Source organism: Megalobrama amblycephala, linkage group LG19, assembly GCF_018812025.1.
Source record: "Megalobrama amblycephala isolate DHTTF-2021 linkage group LG19, ASM1881202v1, whole genome shotgun sequence".
NCBI classification, from domain to species: Eukaryota; Metazoa; Chordata; class Actinopteri; order Cypriniformes; family Xenocyprididae; genus Megalobrama; species Megalobrama amblycephala.
In genome coordinates, this window is record NC_063062.1 from 17,553,002 (window position 1) to 17,559,802 (window position 6,801).

General features: G+C 36.6%; 1 long non-coding RNA gene across 4 annotated transcripts in view; it reads left to right on the forward strand.

The window, feature by feature from the left end:
• Positions 1-5,858, forward strand: part of LOC125254155 — a 143,925-nt gene extending 138,067 nt beyond the window's left edge. For all 4 annotated transcript variants that reach the window (XR_007181609.1, XR_007181610.1, XR_007181608.1 and 1 more), the window contains one exon: positions 5,564-5,858. This is a non-coding gene — a long non-coding RNA (uncharacterized LOC125254155). The remainder of the gene's footprint in view (positions 1-5,563) is intronic.
• Positions 5,859-6,801: the final 943 nt, after the last annotated feature.

The window sequence follows — 6,801 nt, forward strand, 5'->3', positions numbered from 1 at the left end:
CTGTTCCTCACACAAAGTGCACAAGTTGAATTGACTACTTTCATGGTTCTTTAGCATCCTTTTTTTTAAACATGAAAGCATCAGTCTCTATTCGTTATAATTGCATGGAAAAGAGCAGCCAACTTTGTCAAAAACAAAAAACAAAACAAAAGAAAGCTATACAGGTTTAGAATGACATGAGGGTGAGTAAATAATAATTGAATGTTCAGTTTTGGGTTGAACTATTTATTTCTTTAAAGCCACTTACAAGTAGAAGTCAGACTTCACCTTCAAAACAGTTTCAGTTCTTCAGGGAATGCTGTCATACTGCTGAACTCTTTGTAACTTTTTGTTTTCAAGAAGAAAGGCCTATAGTTCTGTGAGGAATGACGTAGGTGGAGATCTAATCGGGACTCAAATATTTCAGTTAAGGTGAGATGTAAATGTTTTGATCTGGCTTTTCAAGAGGTCATGGAATAATTTTGATCTAACCCTGTTTTAGTTGTATCCACTAGGTCCCGTAAAATGACTTGAAAATCAAGTCCATGGTGGTACAAGCTGTCTAAAACTAACATAATTTACTCACCCGTATATCATTTCAAACATGTCAAGCTACCTAAAAGATGAAAAAAAAAAAAAAAAAAACACCATAAAAGTAGTCCATATGATTCCTGCACTACGATCCAAGTCTTCTGAAGTTATACGCTTTGTGTGAGGAGCAGTCTGAAATATGTCATTATTCACTGAAAAGCTAAAGTAAAGTCTGCAAAAAACTTTTTAAATCTCATTGGCAGTTGCTCATTTAAGATGCCAAACACCATTCATTCTTGTGTATCTCGTAACCAAATGCAACGTGCAAAGTCTGAATATTAAGAAGCGTGAATATGAGTTGAACGCTATGTGAAACTAAGAGATAACTGCCTTTCCTAGACATTGTGTTATGTGAGAGAATGTCTACAGGAAGGTGGAATATTAAATAGATGTTCACATGATGCCGAAGTACCTAGATCAATACCTGCATTGTGATTGTAAGGAATAAAAGATGGGTGTGACGAGAACATGCACCATAGATCAGAGAACTACAACATTTATCAGATACTTAGAATAGCACCCTTCAACCCAGCAGTCTCTTACTACTTTACCTCCAAGAAAAAAAGAAAAAAAGAAAAAAAAAGAAAAAAAAACTATTTCTGCGCTGTGAGCTGAAGCTGTAGCCTAATCATATTAAACATATGGTATACCCCATTATTTCCAGTCCTCTTTCAATAGAAGTAGCAAAATAAAAGCATTTTTTAGTGTTTATTTTATTTTTTTAATTGAATATTTATTTTATTTATTTTTCTGTAGGCTACAACTGACAATGACAACTGATGAATGCTTTCTTGGTATGCGTCTCAACGCTCTGATGCTAATTTTAATTGCTATGTGAATAACATGCAATATTAGAAAAATGTCTAATCATGCGCTCTTTTGGAGTCTCTGTGTTGCTGAGGTGCTTCTCTGTTTCAACGTGACCAGCACTCTAACAACACTGGAGCAATTAACACTTCAAGCCAATAACAATGCTAATGCACTGACCTCTAACCTCCCGTCTTTTAACTTCAGATATTTACTGGTGTCGCTGGGGCAGCACATGTAATAGCTGGATGCAATTTTTTTTGTCTAAAAGATCTTTCAAACTTGTTGCAGATATATAATTTAAATTACACACATACACACAAACATATATATAATATATAATAGAGAGAGAGAGAGAGAGAGAGAGAGAGAGAGAGAACTTATTAATAACTAAAAAAAACATTCAATGCACTATAATGACATGCTTCTGACATTTAAAGGTGCCCTAGATTCAAAAATTGAATGTACCTCGGCATAGTTAAATAACAAGAGTTCAGTACATGGAAATGACATACAATGAGTCTCAAACTCCATTGTTTCCTCCTTCTTATATAAATCTCATTTGTTTAAAAGACCTAACCATATTTGTAAATTGTCTTTCTAATGTTTCGCATGTTGCTAACGTACTGTTAAATGTGGTTAAAGTTACCATCGTTTCTTACTGTATTCACGGAGACAAGAGCCGTCGCTATTTTCATTTTTAAACACTTGCAGTCTGTATAATTCATAAACACAACTTCATTCTTTATAAATCTCTCCAACAGTGTAGCATTAGCCGTTAGCCACGGAGCACAGCCTCAAACTCATTCAGAATCAATGTAAACATCAAAATAAACACTGTACTTACGCAATTAGACATGCTGCAAGACGAACACTTTGTAAAGATCCATTTTGAGGGTTATATTAGCTGTTTGAACTTTTTTTTATGTTGTTTAAGGCAAGCGTGAGCTCTTGGGGCGTGGAGCACCAGATTTAAAGGGCCACACACCCTGAATCAGCTCATTTCTAATTATGCCCCAAAATAGGCAGTTAAAAAAATGAATTAAAAAAAAATCTATGGGGTATTTTGAGCTGAAACTTCACAGACACATTCAGGGGACACCTTAGACTTATATTACAGGGCACCTTTAAGAAACATTATTGGTGTTATTAGAAGTTATTGAAGTAAACATTAGAAACAATCTTGATGTGTGCGCTCAGTAATACAGTAATAGTAAGCTATCACACACAATGCATGGGAAATAATGGCACATGTAAAGCTGTTAAGCATGTAAAGCATGTTAAGTTGTTTAATACTTCATTATGGGTCATAGGGACCTGCACCCTAGAATATTGAGATGACAATCTTATCTTATGCTTTTCCATGCTGATCAATAAAAGGGCATCATTACCAGAGAAGATAATGGACCACATTCAGGGCTCCAGACTGTGACCAAATGGTCACATTTTCCCACTGTTTATCTGGCCTGTGCGACTAAATTTTGTGCGACCACCACATTGCACAACTGATAAGAGCTGCCATTTCTGTTTCATATGAGATACATCAAACGGAAAGTAAAACAAAACAGCGCTACTCGTTTGAGCTGTGCAGTGCAGATCGTTTATCAGTTCGCAGCAATAATAGACAGCCCATTGTGAGCTCAGAACAGGCTTACTCATGCGCCGTTCTCAAGCACGTAACACCGTTACTTCACAGCACTGGGAGATCCATTGAGAAAGCATTTGAATTTGCCGCAGAATTAATAACATTGCTGCAAGATCTAGTGGGAAGCTTTCAAATTCAGCACAGAATTCTCTGCTTTAAACCACAGATATCAGATCAAATAGCACTGATGTGGAAACCAGGAGAAACATTGTGCCATGAACGAACAAGTTAAGGCTCTTCAGTCCACAAATCACCATGGAATTAATGTAGTAATGCTTACTGAAACAATTTTTTTGGCAGAAATAGTCGAATGCTTTTACATTATTCATTTCAGGGTTCATGCAAACTTTTGAAAGTGAAATTTTAGAACTTTTCAAGGACTTTTTTAAAGTGCTTCACACTTTTTCCTACACATCAAAGCTCTAAATATTATCAAATTTTAATGCTATTTTTAATGTGATGATTTGTAAAACTAAAAGTTTAAAGATGAAAGAAAACTAACATTTCTTCTAGGCAAATCCTTTTTAAAAAAGACATGAAATTACCACTAGATGGTGGCAGAGGAGCAGTTATTGACTCCCTAATATATGGAAAAGTCACAAAGTCTCATGAAAAACAAAAACTTCTTCAAATTGTGACTGAATTACACAGAAAGAAAGTAAAGAGCACTAATTTTATAATCACTGAAGTTGGTCAGTTCAGTATGGTACATTGCTATAATTTTTTTTTTTTTTTTGCATGTTACTGTTAATAAGTTAATCTGCATCTCAATTCAAGCTCAGTGCTTTACTGTCAAATTTCCAATGAATAAATGTAATATTATTAGTAACTGCACTTATTAATGTAGAACAGTAATAAATGATTAAAGCTGCAGTCCGTAACTTTGTTTGGTTAAAAATGATCCGAAATAAATTTTTTTAGCAAGTACATTACCAAACTTTCTCCACAGATGTGGTGACTGACAGTAAACATTAGATTCATTTGCACTGAGGAGCCGTGCCGAGGCGCAACGCACGCAAAATGATAATTCCGCAAGCAACTGCAATTGCAGGTTTCAAACAGAGATGGCGACAAAGAGGCAAAACTTACGGACTGCAGCTTTAAATTACCTTTATTATAATTTAAAAAAAAATCTACTCTCAAATGTTAATCTTGAGCCCTGACATTTGAGCAGAGATTGTGTCTTCAAAATAGACCATCTGTTTTATTCTTGTATAAGTTTCCAGAAACATTGTAGTAACTGCTTCCATAATAAATTACCAACACTTCTTCACGATTTTGCTGTAAATGGGACTACAGCATAATAACTGGCATGTCTAAAGTGATTCATACTACAACATGAAGAGGAGAGTAATTTAGCTGTCACTCATGTAAATCCCCCGCTCCGCCCTCTGTTAGTTGGTTCAATTAAACATGCTTTGCTAGTGAATGAAGCAGGGATGTTGAAAAATAGTTTTGATGATTTAATAACAGTTTTAATAGAGTTATCTGTCTGATGGATCTTTTAATTTGTGCTTTAGACAGAGTTATTATCAGGGAGGAAACTGAGAGATATTTCTTAGTGGTCCCACAAGGGTCCTTAATTGACACAGTGTCTGCACCCCAACCTCCCCCACCACTCGTTTTACACATCTACTGTAATTGCTCACCTCTCCCCCTTAATGTCTCTTCTCTTCTCTTCTCTTCTCTTCTCTTCTCTTCTCTTCTCTTCTCTTCTCTTCTCTTCTCTTCTCTTCTCTTCTCTTCTCTTCTCTTCTCTTCTCTCTCTCTCCTCTCCTCTCCTCTCCTCTCCTCTCCTCTAGTTTTTTTCTCTTTTTTGTCAAGTTTTGTTTCTCTTCTTGTCATCTTGTTTTGCTTGTTTTCTCGTCTCATCTCATCAATCCTTTTTTTTTCCTTTTCCTTATTTTTATTCTCCTCATCTGTGAGTACCGTGGCATAGATGGGGACGCCTGGAGTGCAGGACTCAGCAGTCAGACTCATTTATATGTGAGCGCAACATTCTCTCAGGACATCTGAGGAACATTCACTGTGTTCCCGTCTGGGCATCTTCAACTGACCCAGAATACACAGCGTCAAGTCCATTCCACCTAGATTCACTGCCAGGCTTTTGTCACACACACATACAGTCACCGGCCATTTTATTAGGTAAACCAGTTCAACTTCTCGGTAATGCAAATATCTAATCAGCCAATCACATAGTAGCAACTTAATGCATTTAGGCATGTAGACATGGTCAAGACAAACTGTTGAAGTTCAAACTGAGCATCAGAATGGGGAAGAAAGGTGATTTATGTGACTGAATGTGGCGTGGTTGTTGGTGCCAGATGGACTGGTCTGAGTATTTCAGAAACTGTTGATCTACTGGGATTTTCACACAACAATCACTAGGGTAGAATGGTCCGAAAAATAAAAATAAAAATAAAATGCCCAATGAGCAGCAGGTCTGTGAATGAAAATGCCTTGTTGGTGCCAGAGATAAAAGGAAAATGGCCAGACTGCTGATAAAAAGGCAACAGTAACTCAAATAACCACTTGTTACAGGTAATCAGAAGAGCATCTCTGAATGCACAACACGTCGAACCTTGAAGCAGATGGGCTACAGCAGCAGAAGAACACACCGGGTGCTACTCCTGTCAGCTAAGAACAAGAAGCTGAGGCTGCAATTTGCACTGGATCACCAAAATTGGACAATAAAAGACTTAAAAAAAACTTTGCCTTGTCTGATGAGTCTCGATTTCTGCTCTGACGTTCAGATGGTAGGGTCAGAATTTGGCGTAAACAACATGAAATGAATTAAGGCAGTTTTGTCCAACTTGGTACTAGCAAGATGTACCTAATAAAGTGGCGGTGTAACTATAATTAGAAAATAATAATATTCATATTATATTATACACAATTATTATGAATAACATAATATTTATAATAATAGTGTACTCCTGTACACTTCTGTACACCGGAGAAAAACATATTGATTATATTAAGAGTTTGGTTCCAAAATGCTATAAATCCATTTTGAGTATTTTGAGTAAAAATGTGTTTTCTTTACCAAGAAAGTGGCAAGATGAAAACCACTATCTGTTTCAAACTTTCACATAGCATCTTTAGGTTATAATAACATAAAAAATTCAAATCCAGATTTTGATTTTCAAAGATTTATTAAAAGAACTAATTATTTCCCCCCCAAAAAAGCTATAAATCCATGATACGTTTTTTTTTTTTTTTTTTTTGTTGTTGTTGTTTTTGTTTTTTTTTCTCCAAAATGCAATTAAAATGCATTTAATTGTAATGTAAGAGGGAGTCCACTGGAGGCGAGCGTAGGTAGAACCCATGTGCAGCTTTTAATAACATAAATCCAAAATACAAACAGGAACATGAACACAGACTTGACTTGACTAAAGATCCTGACGCTCACCAACAACGGGTTACATTCAACAACGGGTTACATTCAAAAAGGTAGACAAGATAACAATGGAACATGAGGGCTATAAATACAAGAACTGAATGAACACATGACTAGGACAACCAATGGGGAAGTGACACAAGGAACAAGAGAACCAATGAAAGAACAGGACTGAAACCACATGACCATAAACACCCAATCAGAACATGACACATTAGGTGTGTTCGACATCGGCAGCGGCTGGATGTGACCGATCGGCGAGATTAGCCACATGCAGGCGGGGAGGAGCTGAAAACGGAGACGTGAAGTCGGACACTTTCTGCTTCCCGTAGTGACGCTCGCGCTGCGTTTGCATCGGTTTGCATACTTTATCACAGCT